A 22,904-nucleotide genomic window follows, 5' to 3' on the forward strand; every position below is an offset into this window, starting at 1 on the left:
AGATACACATTGATAAATATATTGTAATAATATAATAATAAAATATGCAGATAAAAATCTTCTAATTAGACATGTATGCACATTTATTTGAATATTGTTGTATTTTGTAACAAAAATAAAAAACAAAAAATCATAAATATATCCACTATTATAAATGAATTAATATTGTGTTTATGAAAAAATATATAGGGTTGAATTTTTAAATAAATTTTAAATAAACTTCAGTAACAAAAGATATTCCACAGTTTTCTTGAATGGTATATAATATAGAATATAAGTGTATTAAATGTATAAAATACAATTTGATTAATAAAATAGTTATTTTTAAACCTAAGTAAACAATTAAAATAGGAAAAATCATTAATAAATAATATATATAACAAAACATTAACTATAAATGTAAACAAGTTTTTTACATTAAATATAAATAATATTAGAAAAACAGTTTACATTTCTTTAAATTAAAATTTTTCTATAAACGAGTAAACAACTTACCAACGGAGTAAGAGACAACAAACACCATTAATAAACTACGTTTAATTTAACATTCTATTCAAAATAACTAAGATTTTAAAAGAATGGAGTAAAGGAAAAATCTATGTAAATCTACTTTTGTTGTATGTTATTTCATTCTTATTTATTCCAGTCATTAAGTTACCAATAAGAAGACAGCTTAATTTGTTGGTTTTATTCTGATTTTTAACCCCAAATTATGTGGTAAAGATAATGAAGGTTTCTGTAATTTGTTTTAAGTTAATTAAATGTCTGAGTGTTCAGTCCTTCGATAATAAGATACTAAATAGTCTTAATAGGATTGAATATTGGAATGATTTATTGAAAAACTGTCAAGGAATTAAATTACTTTCAAGTTGCAACAGTTATAGCACCGGACAAAAATCAAGTAACTATTCAAAATCCACAGAACAAAACCGTCAACTCACCTTCAAACCTCACGCAAAAACCGGGCACCGCCAAACCAAAAAAAAAAAAAAAAAAAACCCCGACTCAACACTCACTCAAGTCACCGCACCCGGAACAATCCGGCACCAAAAAACTGAACGCGCCGAATATCCCTTTATCCACCGTCCAGTTCCGCGGCCAGAAAACAACCAACAAACAACCTATTCCGGAACCTAACCTACATCACCGGACCGGGGGGGGCGCGCACAACGACCGGCGGCGTGACGTCGGGGGCAGACCGCGTGCGGCACACGCGGAACGTGTCGTTGCTTGGGGGTGCACGTACGGGCGCTCTCTACGTGTACGTCGTGTACGTGTGTGCACCGTGCGTCCTGTGCGGGACGCGGCTACTGAGGACTGAGGCGGCCGCGGCGGGACGGCCGCACGCCGGTCGGCGGTGGTCGGGCGCGGACGCGACGCGGCCACGCCTCCCCACCCCCCCCCGGGGGGGGCGCCACCTGCGGCAGCGGTGCGACGCGGGCCGCGCGTCGTCGCGGTGCCGCGGCGGTCTCGTCCTTTTTTCCGGGCGGCGGAGGGAGCGCCACGGCCGGCCGGCCGGCCGAAGGGACGCGCTGCTGCTGAAAAACTTGTTTGGGAGGTTTTTGATTTGTTTTCGGTGTTTGTTTTTTTTTCTTTTTTTTTTTTGTTGGCGGTTTTAATGTAAACACGAGTGTTCGTGGAATGATTGTTATGGTTAAATTTGTGCGAGTTTGCACGTCTTGCAGGATTAATATTTGTAGACGAATTTTGGTGTGCTCAATGGAAATAGCTTATTTATATTACCTAATTAATTTTTTCAATGAACTAACATTAAATAATTATTATTATAAAATTACTTTTGTGATTATGAGTATTTATTTCAATTTTAAAAATTTTAGTTTATTAGAAATAATGAGAAATATTGAAGTACTGACCTATAATAAATATTTCCAGATAAATAATAAAAAATACTATTTTTAAATTATTTACCTATTTATGGAAATAAATATAAATTTTTAATTATTTAGACTCTTGTGGACTTCTAATTAAATTATTTATTATTTAAGTTTAGTCAGTGAACAATTAAAATTAAATTTTTTGTATTCAGTGAAAATAGTTTTAATCTAAATAAATTTTTGACTTAAATAATGTAAATGTATAAAGTAACTACAAAATTATAATTATGATAATATAAATTTTGAACAAATATTTTAGTTTGTGATGTGTATATATATTGAATTTGTTATATTTTAACAATAATTAACAAAATAAAATATTAATAAAACATTAATATATCAAATTATTAATAAAATTGTGAGAATTTATTGTAGAATAGTATAATAGTTCTGAACAAAAATGTCTACATACAAAATACTAAATTTAAAATTATTTACGTATATGGGCAAATAAATTAATTGTTGAAAATGTCAAATAACAAATGTTCACAAAAAATATATTAAATTTAAAAATATTTACTTATTTATAAAATAAATAAATAATAATAAAATAATTCGTTTGACGTTTTGATTATTTTTTAGTTATTAAACTTAAATTAACTTAATAAATGAACGATTAAAATTATTTTTTTTTTTAGTTCAATGAAAATATACCAATCCAGGAAAAATTTTCAATTAATTAACATTAATTAAATATATAAACTAACTATAATATTATAATTATTATAATTCAATTATAGTCAAATTTATAAAAATAAATCTTGACCAATGTTTGAGTTTTTGGTATATCAATTAATCTGAAATATTAATTAAATACGAAAAACAATCATCATCAAATTACTGATAAAGTTGTCGAATAAATATTTCTGGACAAATAATGTTAAATAAATTGATTGTTTAAAGTATTCAATAAGATATATTCACATAAAAAATTTAAAATTATTTACGTATATGGACAAATGCCAAAAAATGAATTAGTTGTTGAAAATGTCTAATAAAAATATAAAATATTAACTCTTCAGACAAATGTTTTGATAATTTTTCAGTCATTAAATTTAAATTAACTTCAATAAAATTAATTTTTTTGTGTTCAATGAAAATGAATCAATCCAACAAAATTTTTCAATTAATTGACATTAATAAAATATATAAACTAACTATAAAATTATAATTATTATTATTCAATTATAGTCAAAATAATTATAAATCTTGACACAAGTTTTAGTTTTTGGTATATTAATTAATCTAAAATATTCAATGATCAAATTAGTGATACAATTGTGAGAATTTGTTGTAGAATTAATATTTCTGGACAAATAATGTAAACTAAATTGATTGTTTAAAATATTCAATAAGGTATATTCACATAAAAAATACTAAATTTAAAATTATTTACGTATATGGACAAATGACACAAAATGAATTATTTGTTGAAAATGTCTAATAACAAATATTAACACAAAAAATATTAAATTTAAAATTATGTAATTATTTATGAAATAAATAATATTAAAAATATAAAATATTAACTCTTCAGACAAACGTCATTAAATTTAAATTAACTTTAATAAATGAAAGTTTAAAATTAATTTTTTTGTGTTCAATGAAAATGAATCAATCCAACAAAATATATCAAATAATTAACATTAATTAAATATACAAACTAACTATAAAATTATAATTATTATTATTCAATTATAGTCAAAAATAAATATAAATCTTGACAAATGTTTGAATTTTTGGTATATCAATTAATGTGAAATATTAATTAAATATGAAAAACAATCATCATCAAATTACTGATAAAGTTGTCGAATAAATATTTCTGGACAAATAATGAAAAATAAATTAATTGTTTAATTTATTCAATAAGATATATTCACTAAATTTAAAATTATTTACGTACATGGACAAATAATACAAAATGAATTAATTGTTGAAAATGTCTAATAACAAATATTAACACAAAAAAATATTAAATTTAAAATTATTGACCTATATATGAAATAAATAAGCAATAATTTTTTTAGTCATTCTATTTAAATTAATTTTAATAAATGAACGATTAAAATTAATTTTTTTGTATTAATGTAGAATTAATATTTCTGGACAAATAATAAAAAATAAATTAATTGTTCAAAATATTCGATAAAATGTATTCACCTACAAAATACTAAATTTAAAATTATTTACGTATCTGGACAAATAACACAAAATAGATTAATTGTTGAAAATGTATAATAATAATAAATATAAAATATTAACTCAACAAAACAGAAAAAAACAAAAAACTTTATATTAAATTTAAAATTAAATTATGAACTGTTGATTCTTTTGTAAAGTTAACAATGTAAAAGTAAATAAAAGTATTAGTAATAAAAATGAATAGTAATTATATATTATATTAATATCAGCAACTAATAAAAACTATTGGTTATTAAAAGAATCTAATATACACTAATGTCCAATATTCAGTTTCCAGTTTATAATACTTTCTAATTATTAAATTGTTCACATTAAATTAAATAAACTAAAAATTAAAATTGGATTTTTTGAGTTCAGTGAAAGTTGGTAACAAATAACAATTTTGTTATTGAATGATGTTAATAATATATTTTATTAATATGGAAACCATAGGTAGTGCCAATCATTAAATTTTAAATTATATTTGACACATTTCTAACTTAAAAAAAATACACAAATTGAATATAGTGATAAAAAAGTAATTACAAAATATACAAATACTAAAATCACAAGATTTACAATTAAATTAGTTTAAGAATAAGGATTGCAAAAGTTATTATTAATTAATTTTACACATTAAACGTGCTACTGCCAAATTTCTAATAAAATTATTTATATAATAATTTGAGTTTTACTTAATTTTTTATATCCCTAAGTAAACATACTATTTTCTAGTATTTATGACTTCTTGACATTAAAATTAAATAAATATAAAATTAAACATGAAAAACAACTCACAATTATTTGTGAGGTATAAAAATTGTTTATTTTTATTGTCTAATAATATTTTGCGACTGAATCATTTTAAGTAAATATAAATGTTAATAAAATTGAAACAGCAAAAGGTAATTAAATAATTAATACTAAATTACATATAAAACAACAGTTAATATATTTATACCATATTTATTCAGTCATAAAGTTTTAATTTATTTAATTAAATTAATATTTGAATTTACTTATATAATATTTACTTGCATTTTATAATTTTTAACTTAACTTATGATAAAAAACGTTGATTAAACTCTAGTGTTTTATTTAAATATTGAGATAAACTCAAAATAATAACTATAAAAAAATCTTAACACTTATTTTTTAATTGTTGTTAAAGTACATTTGTATGTACTTAATTAAGAAAACAAAAAGGTATTAATTCATCAATAATTAATTAAATTAATTGACACTAAAATATTAAACAAAATACAATTATTCAAATTAGTACAAAATACATTTAAATTTTAAACATTATAATGAAATTATCGAATTAACAGTTTTTACCAACTTTTTTTTATGAAATTACTTAAAGTCAAATTAAAGGTTAATGTGATATAATTAAAATTTATTTTATGAGAACGATTGATTATCGATTGTATTTGATGTATTTAATTAAAATTCTATAAAGAAATGGTGTTTATTCATCATTAATTTATATGTGATCAAATAAAAAGTATTAATTATATATTCCAAATATGTACAAAATTAATTTTAATTAAATTGAAAAAAATTATTGTCTTTAGTCCTTTCAATTAATTAATAAAATTTCACAAATAACTTGAATTTACAATTAAAATCGTTTAAAAACTTTTTTTTTTATATTCCTCAAATATACTTCAGATAAAATTATAATTAATATTACAATTTTATATTCTAACATAAATATAATATTATAAAAATTATTAGATAAAATGGTTATTTAAATACATATATTTTTTAGATTATATTACAAGAAATATATTTATTTATATATGACAGCGCCAATTAATTTTTTAATTTAAATAGGTTTAAACTTAATATAAATTAAGTTGATAATTAATTAATTGCACAAATAACAAATAGTTGTCAAAGGATTTCCTTTATTTATTTATTTTTCAATATTAATATATATATATATATATATGGTAACTACCAAAAAATTTTTATTTCATTTATATTAACAATTATATAGCAAGTTATATTTACTGTTATGATCATTAATAGATTAAAATGTAAATTATGTAGGATTAATATCAACACATTTGAATAAATAAATTGAATTAAATAAATACTGCAGAAATACATATTTATATGTTATGTAAAACTTATAAATAAATACTTAAATTAATTAATTCAATCAAAACATTAATTTTCTTCTTAATATTTTTGAAATAAATGAGATTTTAAATGGATTAGATATTGTCAAATTAAGTAATTTTATTTTATTTTAAATATTTAGGGAGTCAGTTTGTCTTAATTTATATATTTATTTACAAATTTAACTATAAAAATATAAACAATTATTTCTAATAAGTAAGCAATAATAATGATAAAGAAGAAATTAATAAATATTTCTTATAATATTAAGTCACAGTATGGATAAAATTGATTAAATAAATAAATATGAATATAAAATATTTGTGTGTCTCAATTTATATTTTTAATTATAAATGTAACATTAAAAATATAAACAATTATTTCTAATAAGAAATAATAATAATAAAGGAGATATTAACAAATATTCGTTATAGTACTAAGTAATTATTGAATTTTATGAAAAAATTGCTTAAAATAAATAAATACTAAAATAAAATATTTTTTAAATGATTAAAAAAGTTAATTTTTTTGAACTTCGTTAGCTTTTAAATTTTCAATAATTTTTAAGCATTTAAAATTATCGAGATGAACATCAAGAAAGCACTGAAAAATTATGATTTATCTTAATTTATTTAATAAGTTAACATAAAATCTTCCTTATTAAAAATTTAGTTCTTAATAACTATAATTTTAAATAATTACATAACTTAATATCCAAAGTTTTTCATAAACATTAAAACTAATTGAATGTAATTTATTTTAAATTACATAATTTGTATAAATTATCCATATTATTAAAATCGTCAATCATAAAACCACAGAATTTATTACAAAACGACAATTTCTAAGCGGTAACAGTAACTAAAATTAACATACATTCAGCATTTTATCGAAACCGATTATAATGTTTTACGACATTTTTGCAAAACGTACGGCAAAACATTAATTACTAATTTCAACAATTCCACGTTTTGTCCACATTTTCATTACACATTATAATTACGGAGCGGAGTCGAAAGTAAAATTTCACCCGTTTTTGTGCGCACGCAACGAATCCAATACGTCCATAAACAAAAGCGATTATATTATTTTTGTTGTTGTTTTAATGAAAATTTTCGAGCTTGAACGATTTTTATTTTGCGGCCGGACGCAAAAACCGCGTTCAATTAAAACCGCTGAATCGATTTAACTGTCGACATTCCCATTGCCGAGATTGGTTGCCTGTTTTAAATAATTATTTAATGGGGTTTTTCACGATGCCACGTTATTAGATTTCAAACGGGCTCGTTTGTCATTATTAAATCCTGCTAAGTTCCATCTGTCATTGATGTGTCAACGTTTAACACGATTTTACTAAAATTTACTAATTAAATGAATATTTGTTACTACCAACCCTTATTATTATTATTATTTTCTAGAAATAATTGTTCACATTTTAATAGATAAATTTATAAATAAAGATATAAATAAGGATACACAGACTGACAAAATATTTAAAATAAAATAAAAGACAAATTTAAAAGAAATTATAATTATATAATTTATATAAAATATTTTAAATTAGTAATTATTTATTTTTTCCATAATATTCAATAATTACTTTATAACTACAAAAAGCTAAAAAATTAACTATTTCTAATTAAAAGTTAAAAAAAAGTTTTTTTGGAAATAATACCTTAATAGGAAAAACTGCTATTCAAAAATTTAAAATATGACCAATTTTATTAAGCATTAACTCAAACAATAAAAAATAACGAATATTTCTAATTGAAAATTAATTAATTTAAAATATTTTTAAACATATTTTTAGTGAGTAAATCCTTAAACATTCAGTTTTCTCAATCAGAAATTTAAAAACTAACAAAGTTTTTAAGTATTAACTATAAAAACTAAAAAATTAACAAAAAACTTCTATTTCTAATTAAAAGTCAATTAACGTTAAATTTTTCTAACTAAATTTTTTTGTGAATTATGCCTTAAATTATATTTTTTCCTATTAAAAAATTTAATATCTGACAAAGTTTAGTAAGGATAACTCCGACAATTAAAAATTGACAAAAAATTATTTTTTCTAATTAAAATGTAATTAATTTAAAATATTTGTAAACAAGTTTTTAGTGAGTAAATCCTTAAAATATAGTTTTCCTAATCAGAAATTCAAAAACTAACAAAATTTTTAAGTATTACTACATAAATTAACAAATTAACAACAATTACTACTTCTAATTAAAAGTTGATTGATTTAAAATTTTTCTAATTAGGAATTTTCAGAATTAAACCTTAAATTACAGTTTTTCCTATTCAAAAATTTAAAATATGACGAATTATATTAAGTATAAACTCCAACAATTAAAAAATTTAGAAATTAATTATTATTTCTAATTAAAAATTAATTAATTTAAAATATTTGTAAACAAGTTTTTAGTGAGTAAATCCTTAAAATTTAGTTTTCCTATTCAGAAATTCAAAAACTAACAAAATTTTTAAGTATTAACTACATAAACTAAAAAATTGACAACAATTACTACTTCTAATTAAAAGTTGATTGATTTAAAATTTTTCTAATTAGGAATTTTCAGAATTAACCCTTAAATTACATTTTTTCCTATTCAAAAATTTAAAATATGACGAATTATATTAAGCATAAACTCCAACAATTAAAAAATTAAGAAAAAATTATTATTTCTAATTAAAAATTAATTAATTTGAAATATTTTTAAACATGTTTTAGTGAGTAAATCCTTAAACATCCTGTTTTCCCAATCATAAATTTAAAGACTAACAAAGTTTTTAAGTATTAACTACAAAAACTAAAAATTAACAAAAAAATACTATTACTAATTAAAAGTTAATTAACTTAAAATTTTTCTAACTAAGTTTTTTTTTGAATAATACCTTAAATTAAAGTTTTCCTATTCAAAAATTTAAAATCTGACGAAGTCTAGAAAGGATTAACTCCAACAATTAAAACATTAACAAAAAATTATTATTTCTAATTAAAATTTAATTAATTCAAAATATTTGTAAACAAGTTTTTAGTGAGTAAATCCTTAAACATTCAGTTTTCCCCATCAGAAATTTAAAAACTAACAAAGTTTTGAAGTATTAACTACATCAACCAAAAAGTTAACAATAATTAAAAGTTAACATATTTCTAATTAAGATTTTTCAGAATTAAACCTTAAATTACAGTTTTTCCTATTCAAAAATTTAATATGATGTATTTTATTAAACATTAACTCCAACAATTAAAAAATTAAGAAAAAAATATTATTTCTAATTAAAAATTAAATAATTTAAAATAATTTTAAACATGTTTTTAGTGAGTGAATCCTTAAACATTCGGTTTTCCCAATCAGAAATTTAAAAACTAACAAAGTTATTAAGTACTAACTATAAAAACTAAAAAATTAAAAAAAAAACAACTATTTCTAATTAAAAGTTAATTAACTTAAAATTTTTTGTGAATAATACCTTAAATTATAGATTTTCTTATTCAAAAATTTAAAATCTGACGAAGTTTAGTAAGAATTAACTCTAACAATTAAAAAATTAACAAAACATTATTTCTAATTAAAAATTAATTAATTTAAAATATTTGTAAACATGTTTTTAGTGAGTTTTTAAGTATTAACTACAAAAACTAAAAAATTAACAATAAATACTATTTCTAATTAAAAGTTAATTAATTTAAAATTTTTGTAACTAAGTTTTTTTGTGAATAATACCTTAAATTATAGTTTTCCCTATTTAAAAATTTAAAATCTGACGATGTTTAGAAAGAATTAACTCCAACAATTAACAAAAAATTATCCTTAAAATATAGTTTTCCTATGCAGAAATTCAAAAACTAACAAAATTTTTAGGTATTAACTACATAAACTAAAAAATTAACAACAATTACTACTTCTAATTAAAAGTTAATTGATTTAAAATTTTTCTAATTAAGATTTTTCGGAATTAAACGTTAAATTACAGTTTTTCCTATTCAAAAATTTAAAATACGACGAATTTTATTAAGCATTATCTCCAACAATTAAAAAATTAAAAAAACATTATTATTTCTAATTAATAATTAATTAATTTTAAATAATATAAATAAGTTTTTAGTGGGTAAATCCTTAAACAATCAGAAATTCAAAAATTAACAAAGGTTTTAAGTATTAACTACAAAAACTAAAAAACTACTGTTACTAATTAGTTCCAAAATCTAAAAAATTATACGAAAATTTAATACCATGAACTAAAAAATTTTTAATTAGGTTTTTTGTGGATAAAACTTTCATTTATAGTTTTTTATATTAAAAAATCGTTAGTACAATTTAGGAATGAAATAATTGCCTACGCATTATTTTTTTAGATAATTGATTTGACATTAATTAATAAAGTAATAAATAAATATTAATTCCAATTTGAAAATTACACATTTCCTATCATTAGTTAAAGTTTCATTGATATTATTTATTGGTACGTCACTATATCAGTTTTAGTTTTTGTTACAATCTTTTTATTTGTCACTAACAAAAACTTGATTTATATCAATTGTTCTTTGATTGTGCGCAATTATAAAACATGTGCAAATACATCTGTATTCCTTTTTATGGTAATAAATCTTTTTTTAACAATCATATTAACAAACCAAACAAGGTAGGTTAATCAGTGGTTCATTATGCAAATCACCCCCATCATTTGCCCCAATATCGACGCCGATAATCGACCGAACCGATCGTCGGTCAATTAACCGACACCTGTAAGCCGTTCGTTAAAATCACCCCGAACGAAACGACCTGCCCCAAGACACCGGCAACTTCCAGCGACGACAAAAACGTTCTATTTTGGTTTCTTGTGCACGAGACGTCGCCGTCGCCGTCGTCGTCGTCGTCGTCGTCGCCGGCAAACGGCGGGGAAAAAGGACCCCATAAAAACCGACACATATTTTAGTTCGGGCGTCGCGGCCCACCTTTTTGCAAACCGACGCCCGAATTTGGCGTAGGTTAGGGGCGAGCGTTTTTACCCGCTTGTTTTGTCGTTACGGGAAATGTTCGGCCGGTTGCAACGCGTGCAAGACGGCACCGAACATGGACAGTTATGTTAGGTTATGATTGTGATGAGGATGATTTCTTTTTTATTAATATCTTGTGGCGACGTAATCAGAGGATGACTTTGTTATTGTTTATAAAAATATTGATATAAGTAACGAATTAAAAATTATTAAAATTGTACAATTAATTGTCTTCAACTTTGTTAATATAAATATAAAAAATTATAATAAAATATTAGGTAAAGTATTGAGTTCAAATATTAAAGCTCAATAACTTTATTAAATTAAACTATTACCAGTAATGATGTTATTATATAAAATATAATTTTACGAATGTTTGTGGCTTATTTTGCCTTTTTGAAACTAGTTTATATGTATCTTAGGAACACCAAGGATCAGGATAGTGTATTAGGTAAATGATCAGTTCTATGTGGATAAAAAACTCAGATTCTCAATGATTTTATAAAAGGAAATTATTATTAATAAGAATGTCTTTATACAAAATATAAATTTACAACGTTCTTTCTTATTAGAAATATTAGAGATTAAAATAGAGTATTAGATAAGTATCGAGTTTAATTATAAATAAAATTCAAATATTCAATAAATTTATAAAATTAAATTATTACCAGTAATGATGTTATTATATAAAATATAATTTTACGAATGTTTGTGGCTTATTTTGCCTTTTTGAAACTAGTTTATATGTATCTTAGGAACACCAAGGATCAGGATAGTGTATTAGGTAAATGATCAGTTCTAGTTGGAAATAAAACTCAAATTCTCAATGATTTTATAAAATGAAATTATTATTAATAAGAATGTCTTTATACAAAATATAAATTTACAACGTTCTTTCTTATTAGAAATATTAGAGATCAAAATAGAGTATTAGATAAGTATCGAGTTTAATTATAAATAAAATTCAAATATTCAATAAATTTATAAATTTAAATTATTACCAGTAATGATGTTATTATATAAAATATAATTTTACAAATGTTTGTGGCTTATTTTGCCTTTTTGAAACTAGTTTATATGTACCTCAGGAATACCAAGGATCAGGATAGTATATTAGGTAAATGATCAGTTCTATGGGGTCACAAAACTCAAATTCTCAATGATTTTATAAAAGGAAATTATTATTAATAAGAATGTCTTTATACAAAATATAAATTTACAACGTTCTTTCTTATTAGAAATATTAGAGATCAAAATAGAGTATTAGGTAAGTATCGAGTTTAATTATAAATAAAATTCAAATATTCAATAAATTTATAAAATTAAATTATTACCAGTAATGATGTTATTATATAAAATATAATTTTACGAATGTTTGTGGCTTATTTTGCCTTTTTGAAACTAGTTTATATGTATCTTAGGAACACCAAGGATCAGGATAGTGTATTAGGTAAATGATCAGTTCTATGTGGATAAAAAACTCAGATTCTCAATGATTTTATAAAAGGAAATTATTATTAATAAGAATGTCTTTATACAAAATATAAATTTACAACGTTCTTTCTTACTAGAAATATTAGAGATTAAAATAGAGTATTAGATAAGTATCGAGTTTAATTATAAATAAAATTCAAATATTCAATAAATTTATAAAATTAAATTATTACCAGTAATGATGTTATTATATAAAATATAATTTTACGAATGTTTGTGGCTTATTTTGCCTTTTTGAAACTAGTTTATATGTATCTTAGGAACACCAAGGATCAGGATAGTGTATTAGGTAAATGATCAGTTCTAGTTGGAAATAAAACTCAAATTCTCAATGACTTTATAAAATGAAATTATTATTAATAAGAATGTCTTTATACAAAATATAAATTTACAACGTTCTTTCTTATTAGAAATATTAGAGATCAAAATAGAGTATTAGGTAAGTATCGAGTTTAATTATAAATAAAATTCAAATATTCAATAAATTTATAAAATTAAATTATTACCAGTAATGATGTTATTATATAAAATATAATTTTACGTATGTTTGTGGCTTATTTTGCCTTTTTGAAACTAGTTTATATGTATCTTAGGAACACCAAGGATCAGGATAGTGTATTAGGTAAATGATCAGTTCTATGTGGATAAAAAACTCAGATTCTCAATGATTTTATAAAAGGAAATTATTATTAATAAGAATGTCTTTATACAAAATATAAATTTACAACGTTCTTTCTTACTAGAAATATTAGAGATTAAAATAGAGTATTAGATAAGTATCGAGTTTAATTATAAATAAAATTCAAATATTCAATAAATTTATAAAATTAAATTATTACCAGTAATGATGTTATTATATAAAATATAATTTTACGAATGTTTGTGGCTTATTTTGCCTTTTTGAAACTAGTTTATATGTACCTCAGGAATACCAAGGATCAGGATAGTGTATTAGGTAAATGATCAGTTCTATGGGGTCACAAAACTCAAATTCTCAATGATTTTATAAAATGAAATTATTATTAATAAGAATGTCTTTATACAAAATATAAATTTACAACGTTCTTTCTTATTAGAAATATTAGAGATCAAAATAGAGTATTAGATAAGTATCGAGTTTAATTATAAATAAAATTCAAATATTCAATAAATTTATAAAATTAAATTATTACCAGTAATGATGTTATTATATAAAATATAATTTTACAAATGTTTGTGGCTTATTTTGCCTTTTTGAAACTAGTTTATATGTATCTCAGGAACACCAAGGATCAGGATAGTGTATTAGGTAAATGATCAGTTCTAGTTGGAAATAAAACTCAAATTCTCAATGATTTTACAAAATGAAATTATTATTAATAAGAATGTCTTTATACAAAATATAAATTTACAACGTTCCTTCTTATTAGAAATATTAGAGATCAAAATAGAGTATTAGGTAAGTATCGAGTTTAATTATAAATAAAATTCAAATATTCAATAAATTTATAAAATTAAATTATTACCAGTAATGATGTTATTATATAAAATATAATTTTACGAATGTTTGTGGCTTATTTTGCCTTTTTGAAACTAGTTTATATGTGTCTTAGGAACACCAAGGATCAGGATAGTGTATTAGGTAAATGATCAGTTCTAGTTGGAAATAAAACTCAAATTCTCAATGATTTTATAAAATGAAATTATTATTAATAAGAATGTCTTTATACAAAATATAAATTTACAACGTTCTTTCTTATTAGAAATATTAGAGATCAAAATAGAGTATTAGATAAGTATCGAGTTTAATTATAAATAAAATTCAAATATTCAATAAATTTATAAATTTAAATTATTACCAGTAATGATGTTATTATATAAAATATAATTTTACAAATGTTTGTGGCTTATTTTGCCTTTTTGAAACTAGTTTATATGTATCTTAGGAACACCAAGGATCAGGATAATGTATTAGGTAAATGATCAGTTCTAGTTGGAAATAAAACTCAAATTCTCAATGAGTTTATAAAAGGAAATTATTATTAATAAGAATGTCTTTATACAAAATATAAATTTACAACGTTCTTTCTTATTAGAAATATTAGAGATCAAAATAGAGTATTAGATAAGTATCGAGTTTAATTATAAATAAAATTCAAATATTCAATAAATTTATAAAATTAAATTATTACCAGTAATGATGTTATTATATAAAATATAATTTTACAAATGTTTGTGGCTTATTTTGCCTTTTTGAAACTAGTTTATATGTACCTCAGGAATACCAAGGATCAGGATAGTATATTAGGTAAATGATCAGTTCTATGGGGTCACAAAACTCAAATTCTCAATGATTTTATAAAATGAAATTATTATTAATAAGAAAGTCTTTATACAAAATATAAATTTACAACGTTCCTTCTTATTAGAAATATTAGAGATCAAAATAGAGTATTAGGTAAGTATCGAGTTTAAATATAAATCAAATTCAAATATTCAATAATTTTTTAAAATTAAATTATTACCAGTAATGATGTTATTATATAAAATATACTTTTACGAATATTTGTGGTTTATTTTCCCTTTTTGAAACTAGTTTATATGGATCTTAGAAACACCAAGGATCAGGATAGTGTATTAGGTAAATGAGCAGTTCTATGTGGATAAAAAACTCAGATTCTCAATGATTTTATAAAAGGAAATTATTATTAATAAGAAAGTCTTTATACAAAATATAAATTTACAACGTTCCTTCTTATTAGAAATATTAGAGATCAAAATAGAGTATTAGGTAAGTATCGAGTTTAAATATAAATAAAATTCAAATATTCAATAATTTTTTAAAATTAAATTATTACCAGTAATGATGTTATTATATAAAATATAATTTTACGAATATTTGTAGTTTATTTTGTTTTTTTGAAACTAGTTTATATGTATCTTAGGAACACCAAGGATCAGGATAGTATATTAGGTAAATAATTAGTTCTATGTGGACATTAAACTTAAATTCTAAATTCTTTTATAAAAGGAAATTATTATTAATAAGAGTGTCTTTTTACAAAATATAAATTTACAACGTTCCCTCTTATTAGAAATATTAGAGATCAAGATAGAGTATCAGGTAAGTGTCGAGTTTAAATATAAATAAAATTCAAATACTCAATAATTGTATAAAATTGAATTATTACCAGTAATGATGTTATTATATAAAATATAATTTTACGAATATTTGTGGTTTATTTTCCCTTTTTGAAACTAGTTTATATGGATCTTAGGAACACCAAAGATCAGGTTAGAGTATAAGGTAAATTATCAGTTTGAGGTGGACATAAAACTCAAATTCTCAATGATTTTATAAAATGATTATAAATAAATTATATAAATTTACAACGTTACTTTTTATTAGAATAATTAGAGATCATGATAGAGTATTAGGTAGGTATAGAGTTTAAATATAAATAAATTTCAAATACTCAATAATTCTATAAATTATTACCAGTAATGATGTTATTATATAAAATATAATTTTACGAATATATGTGACTTATTTTTGTTTTTTTTGAAACTAGTTTATGTGGATCTTGGGAACACCTTAGGTAAGGTATCAATTCTAGATGGAAATGAAACTCAAATTCTCAAGAATGATTCTGTATAAAATATAAATTTATATTGTCCATTTTATTTAGAAACACTGGAGATCAAGGTAGATAGAGTATTGGGTAAATTATGTAGTGTAAATATAAGTAAAAGTAAAACACTAAATAACTATAAAAAATTTTCTCCTTTTTTATTTTTGTTCAGTATTAAATAAAAGTAAAATTCAACAAATTCCAAGAATAAAACTATTATAAAAACATGTTTTTATGAAGTTTTATGTTTCATTTTCTTTTTTTTTTAACTAAATTATATATATTTATAAACAATATCGATTAGTTTAGAATATTAACTCAAGTCAAGAAGCCCATAATCTTCTAGCCCAAAGTAGCCATCAACTTAATCACTAATTGTTGTTAATGACCATCATTGCCGGACCGTCAACGTCAAAAAGAAAACCACCCAAACCACCCACCACAACACCACCCCAAACCAAACCCCCCCGTCCCCCGTCCACCCCCACGTGCAGACGGCCGGGATGATTTACGCATCGATCGCACGGTGCACACACACACCATTATCACTCGCGTATCGCGTATCCGCGGGGCCTTAGCGTGCACCTTTTTTTTTTGCCCCGCCGTTCCGTTCCTCCGTTGCCAGCGGCGTTGCATTAAACATTAGGTGCGGCGCGGGGCGTGGCCGCGCGGCGGCAAGGTACGTCTGGCCGGCGGCCAATGGGGGGCCGCGGCGGCCGCGCGACCGGCCCCGATTGGCCGGAGGTGGGCCCGCGGCCCGGCGACGGGATCGAAGATGCGGCACCGGGTCCGCGGGAGTTATGCGAGCGGGCTCTGCGGGCCCGTCGACGGAGGCGAGATCGGGTCGGTGCCGGGCTCGGCGGCCGAATTGCCGGCTTTCGCCTGCCGGCGACGTGGCAACGGCGGGAAAAACGTCTTAAATTGCAATGCTAATCTGATCGGCCGTTTGGCAACGTCCCGAACACGATCTAATTGGACTTGTTTCGAAATTCTAAGCTGCAACGTGGGGCAAAAACTCGGGAACGTCAACCCCGAAATGTTGGTCCGCAATTCCCGGCTATGTTGCGGGAATATTTCCTGCAATAAACAATCCCGAAGACCACCGTGATAAAAGCGATGCACATTAAAACGTTGTACGGTGAATGATATGAAATTAATAAAGTTAATTCAATAGGTCTGGCATTAAAAAAACTCGTCCGAGAGTTAGTAATTTAATTAAACAATAATGAGACAGCATTTATAACGTGCCACCGATCGACAGGCATCGAAGATTCACTAACCTCGGCCGGTGTCTCGTGCACTGTTGCCGTCCTTCCAGTCGCACAGACTTCCGGTTGGTTCCGACTAGTTTTCGGATGGTGGACGGTGATGGGAACTCTGTAAAGAAAAATTTTTCATTTAGTCACACTTTTCATACACAGTCATAATATACGAATAATTAATAGAATATAACAAATTAAAGTCTTTTTATAAGAACTTATATTAAAACGAAAAAGAAAGTATTTGGAAAAAATACTAAATTGATAATAAACAATGCTGTTTCAAATAAAACATAAAATATATTAAAAATTATACATTTAGAATATATGTACTTAAAAAATATATAATTCTAATTAAAAAAAGTGTTGTTATTATTTTTTACCAATAATAATTAATTAGTAACATTAATTTGTGAAAATATTTAATATCATTGATGGGGAATACAAAATTAATGATAAAATATTAATTGGTAACATTGTTCTAGACTTAAATGAACCTTAAAATATATTCAAAACTATATATACTATTAAATATGAAATAAACAATAATAAAAATATGCTTAAAATACAACATTTATATTAAAAACATTAAACTTAGTGTTTTTATGCTTATATTTCTTAACTGGGAACGCTAATTTGGGCTTAATTAAGGCAAAAAATATTAAAATTATATTTAAAAAAAAAATAATAATTTTGTTAAACACATAATAAAAAATATCAAAACATTGATAGAAACTACAAAATTCATAACAAAATATTAATTGGCAACATTGTTCTGGACGTTAATGAAGCTCAAAATATATTCAACACTATAAATATTTTTAAATATGTAATAAAAAATAATAAAATATTTTTATTAAATTTATATTAAAAATGTTAAACCTAGTGTTTTATAATAATTTTGTTAAACACATAATAAAAAGTATCAAAACGTTGATAGAGACTACAAAATTCATAATAAAATATTAATTAAATGGCAATATTGTTCTAGACGTAAATGAAGCTTAAAACTATAAATATTATTAAATATGAATTAAAAAATAATAAAATATGTTCAAAAATAGAATATTTATATTTAAAATGTTTCCTAATGGTTTTTGCTAATATTTCTAAATTGGGAACATTAATTTGAGCTTAATTAAGGCAATAAATTTTAAATTTATAATTAATTATAATAATTTTGTTAAACACTTAATAAAAAGTATCAAAACATTGTAAGAAAATACAAAATTCATAATAAAATATTAATTGCCAACATTGTTCTAGGCTTAAATTAAGCTTGAAATATATTTAAAACTATAAATATTATTAAATATGTAATAAATAAAAATAATAAAATTGATTAACAAAACAAAATTTATATTAAAAACATTAAACTTAGTGTTTTATGCTAATATTTCTTAATTGGAAAAGTTAATTCAGGCTTAATTAAGGCAATAAATATTAAATTTATACTTAATTATAATAATTTAGTTAAACACATAATAAAAAGTATAAAAACATTGAGAAAATATACAAAATTCATAATAAAATATTAATTGCCAACATTGTTCTAGACTTAAATGAAGCTTGAAATATATTTAAAACTATAAATATTATTAAATATGTAATAGAAAAATAATAAAATATGCTTAAAAATAGAAAATTTATATTAAAAACATTAAACTTAGTGTTTTCTGCTAATATTTCTTAATTGGGAATGTTAATTTAGACTTAATTATAATAATTTTGTTAAACACATAATAAAAGGTATCAAAACATTGATAGAAAATACAAAATTCGTAATAAAATATTAATTGCAAACATTGTTCTAGATTTAAATGAAGCTTGAAATATATTTAAAACTATAAATATTATTAAATATGTAATAAAAAATAATAAAATATGCTTAAAAATACAAATTTTATATTAAAAACATTAAACTTAGTGTTTTCTGCTAATTTTTCTTAATTAGGAACGTTAATTTAGGCTTAATTAAGGCAATAAATATTAAATTTATACTTAATTATAATAATTTTGTTAAACACATAATAAAAAGTATCAAAACATTGATAGAAAATACAAAATTCATAATAAAATATTTATTGCCAACATTGTTCTAGACTTAATTGAAGATTGAAATATATTTAAAATTATAAATATTATTAAATATGTAATAAAAAAATAATAATATATGCTTAAAAATAGAAAAATTATATAAAAAACATTAAACTTAGTGTTTTCTGTTAATATTTCTTAATTGGGAACGTTAATTTAGACTTAATTAAGGCAATAAATATTAAATTTATACTTAATTATAATAATTTTATTAATCACATAATAAAAGGTATCAAAACATTGATAGAAAATAAAAAATTCATGATAAAATATTAATTGCCAACATTGTTCTAGACTTAAATAAAGCTTGAAATATATTTAAAACTATAAATATTATTAAATATGTAATAAAAAAATAATAAAATATGCATAAAAATAGAAAATTTATATTAAAAACATTAAACTTAGTGTTTTCTGATAATATTTCTTAATTGGGAACATTAATTTAGACTTAATTATGGCAATAAATATTAAATTTATACTTAATTCTAATAATTTTGTTAAACACATAATAAAAGTTATCAAAACATTGATAAAAAATACAAAATTCATAATAAAATATTAATTGCCAACATTGTTCTAGACTTAAATGAAGCTTGAAATATATTTAAAACTCTAAATATTATTAAATATGTAGTAAAAAAATAACAAAATATCCTTAAAAATAGAAAATTTATATTAAAAACATTAAACTTAGTATTTTCTAATAATATTTCTTAATTGGGAACGTTAATTTAGGCTTAATTAAAGCAATAAATATTAAATTTACACTTAATTATAATAATTTTGTTAAACACATAATAAAAGGTATCAAAACAATGATAGAAAATACAAAATTCATAATAAAATATTAATTGCCAACATTGTTCTAGACTTACATGAAGCTTGAAATATATTTAAAACTATAAATATTATTAAATATGTAGTAAAAAAATAATAAAATATCCTTAAAAATAGAAAATTTATATTAAAAACATTAAACTTAGTATTTTCTGATAATATTTCTTAATTGGGAACATTAATTTAGGCTTAATTAAAGCAATAAATATTAAATTTATACTTAATTATAATAATTTTGTTAAACACATAATAAAAGGTATCAAAACATTGATAGAAAATACAAAATTCATAATAAAATACTAATTGACAACATTGTTCTAGACTTACATGAAGCTTGAAATATATTTAAAACAATAAATATTATTAATATTAAAAATTTATGCTCAAAACATTAAACTTAGTGTTTTCTGCTAATATTTCTTAATTGGGAACGTTAATTTTTACTTAATTAAGGAAAAAATTCCGTTTTTTTAATTAAGACGAAAAATGAAAGAAATAAAATTCTAAACCTAATTACACCAATCAGTTACCATAAAATAAAATAAGATTGAAAAAATATATATTTATAGAAAACTATTATTAAACTTGATTATAAATTAAACCATAAAATATATTGGCAATAAAATACAAAATTTACATTGAAATAATATTATCACTGTTTATCTAAGTAGCAAACGTTATTTTAGAAATAGAAGGTTCTAACCAATATTTTCCATTAATAAGCCTTAATTGGCAACGACTTAAACTAAGTAAAATTTCTTTAAAATCAACATATTAATCAAAACTTGTAATAACATGAATTGACTATTTTCATTTTTCCATCATTAATTTACAGTTGACAAGTTCGAATCGTTAGTTGGTTAAACACCAGTGGGAAATTACGGTTTTTATCGATGTGTTGTTAGATCATCGAAGGATTAATATTTATGATGATGGGAAATGTAAAATAGGGGCATTAACTTACGGTTTGCATAATGTAACGCAATTACGGGGGAATTAATATAAGACCTGAAAATGTACGGTTCATTTTTACATTGAGTGTTTACTGTAATTAAAATTATCGATCGTAAGAAATTATATGTGAATTCAAGATTAATCTTGTGGGGAACCATTTTTAAAGTTCCGTGTGTGAGTCTGAGCAAAGCCCCCCCACATAGTGGCAATTTCTATGTACAAATTTGGAATAGCAAATTCTATGTTCTATCTATGCTTTATAATTTTTTGAATGGAGTAAATAGTAAAGTTTCTTTTTAACATAAATTATCAACTATATCAACTATATCAACAGTTAAAAAGTATCAATATTATCTACTGAATCAACAGTACCAAAAGTATTAACAGTATCAATAGAATCAACAGTATCAAACAATATTAAGGGTGTCAAATTTTCATGAAACTGAAACTGAAGCTGGAAGATGATAATTTACTGTATTTTTTACATTAACTGTAATATATTATAATAATTTCTTATTAATACTTAAATGAATCCATAAAATTATCAACTGAAGCTGATACTGAAACTGCCGAAACCTAAAATTTTATGTTTTTATAATTTTGAAGCAAATATTTTACTGTAATTTTTTACATTAATTTTATATTTGAATAAAATTTCTTATTAATGATTAAATTAATATGAATTATCAACTGAGTCAACAGTATCAACCTTATCAAACATACCAATTTTTCATGAAACTGAAACTGAAGCTGAAAGTGGATATTTTACTGTATTTTGTACTTCGATTACATATTAGAATAAAATGGCTTTTTAATGCGTATATTAATCCATAATAATATGTAATCGACTGAAACTGATGCTGAAACTGTAAATTGATTTAAATTTATAAAATTCTATATTTTTATAATTATGGAGCAAATATTTGACTGTAATTTTTTTAACATTAAATAAATTTTAGAAAAAATTTTTATTAATGATTAAATTAATATGAATTATCAACTGAGTCAACAGTATCAACCTTATCAAACATACCAATTTGTCATGAAACTGAAACTGAAGCTGAAAGTGGATACTTTAATGTATTTTGTACTTTAATTATATATTAGAATAAAATAGCTTTTTAATACGTATATTAATCCATAATATGTAATCGACAGAAACTGATACTGAAACTGGAAATTGATTTAAATTTATAAAATTCTATGTTTTTATGATTTTGAAGAAAATATTTATCTGTAGTTTTTTTAACATTAAATAAATTTTAGAATAAAATTTCTTATTAATGATTAAATTAATATGAATTATCAACTGAGTCAACAGTATCAACCTTATCAAACATACCAATTTGTCATGAAACTGAAACTGAAGCTGAAAGTGGATACTTTACTGTATTTTGTACTTTAATTACATATTAGAATAAAATGGCTTTTTAATACG

The 22,904-nt window shown here is 22.8% G+C and overlaps 1 protein-coding gene across 4 annotated transcripts in view; it reads right to left on the bottom strand.

Moving 5' to 3' along the window:
* The window catches only part of LOC109594994 (zinc finger protein rotund), a 296,098-nt gene that overhangs the window by 193,964 nt on the left and 79,230 nt on the right, over window positions 1–22,904 (bottom strand). For 3 of the 4 annotated variants that reach the window (XM_049968502.1, XM_049968503.1, XM_049968499.1), the window contains exon 1: window positions 942–1,288. The gene's annotated coding sequence lies outside the window, so the exon portion shown is untranslated. Of the gene's footprint in view, window positions 1–941; window positions 1,289–17,596; window positions 17,694–22,904 lie in introns of those variants that run through there. The other variant, XM_049968500.1, reaches the window with a different exon arrangement.

The sequence above is a fragment of the Aethina tumida genome, chromosome 6, assembly GCF_024364675.1.
Source record: "Aethina tumida isolate Nest 87 chromosome 6, icAetTumi1.1, whole genome shotgun sequence".
In the NCBI taxonomy this organism is placed as follows: Eukaryota; Metazoa; Arthropoda; class Insecta; order Coleoptera; family Nitidulidae; genus Aethina; species Aethina tumida.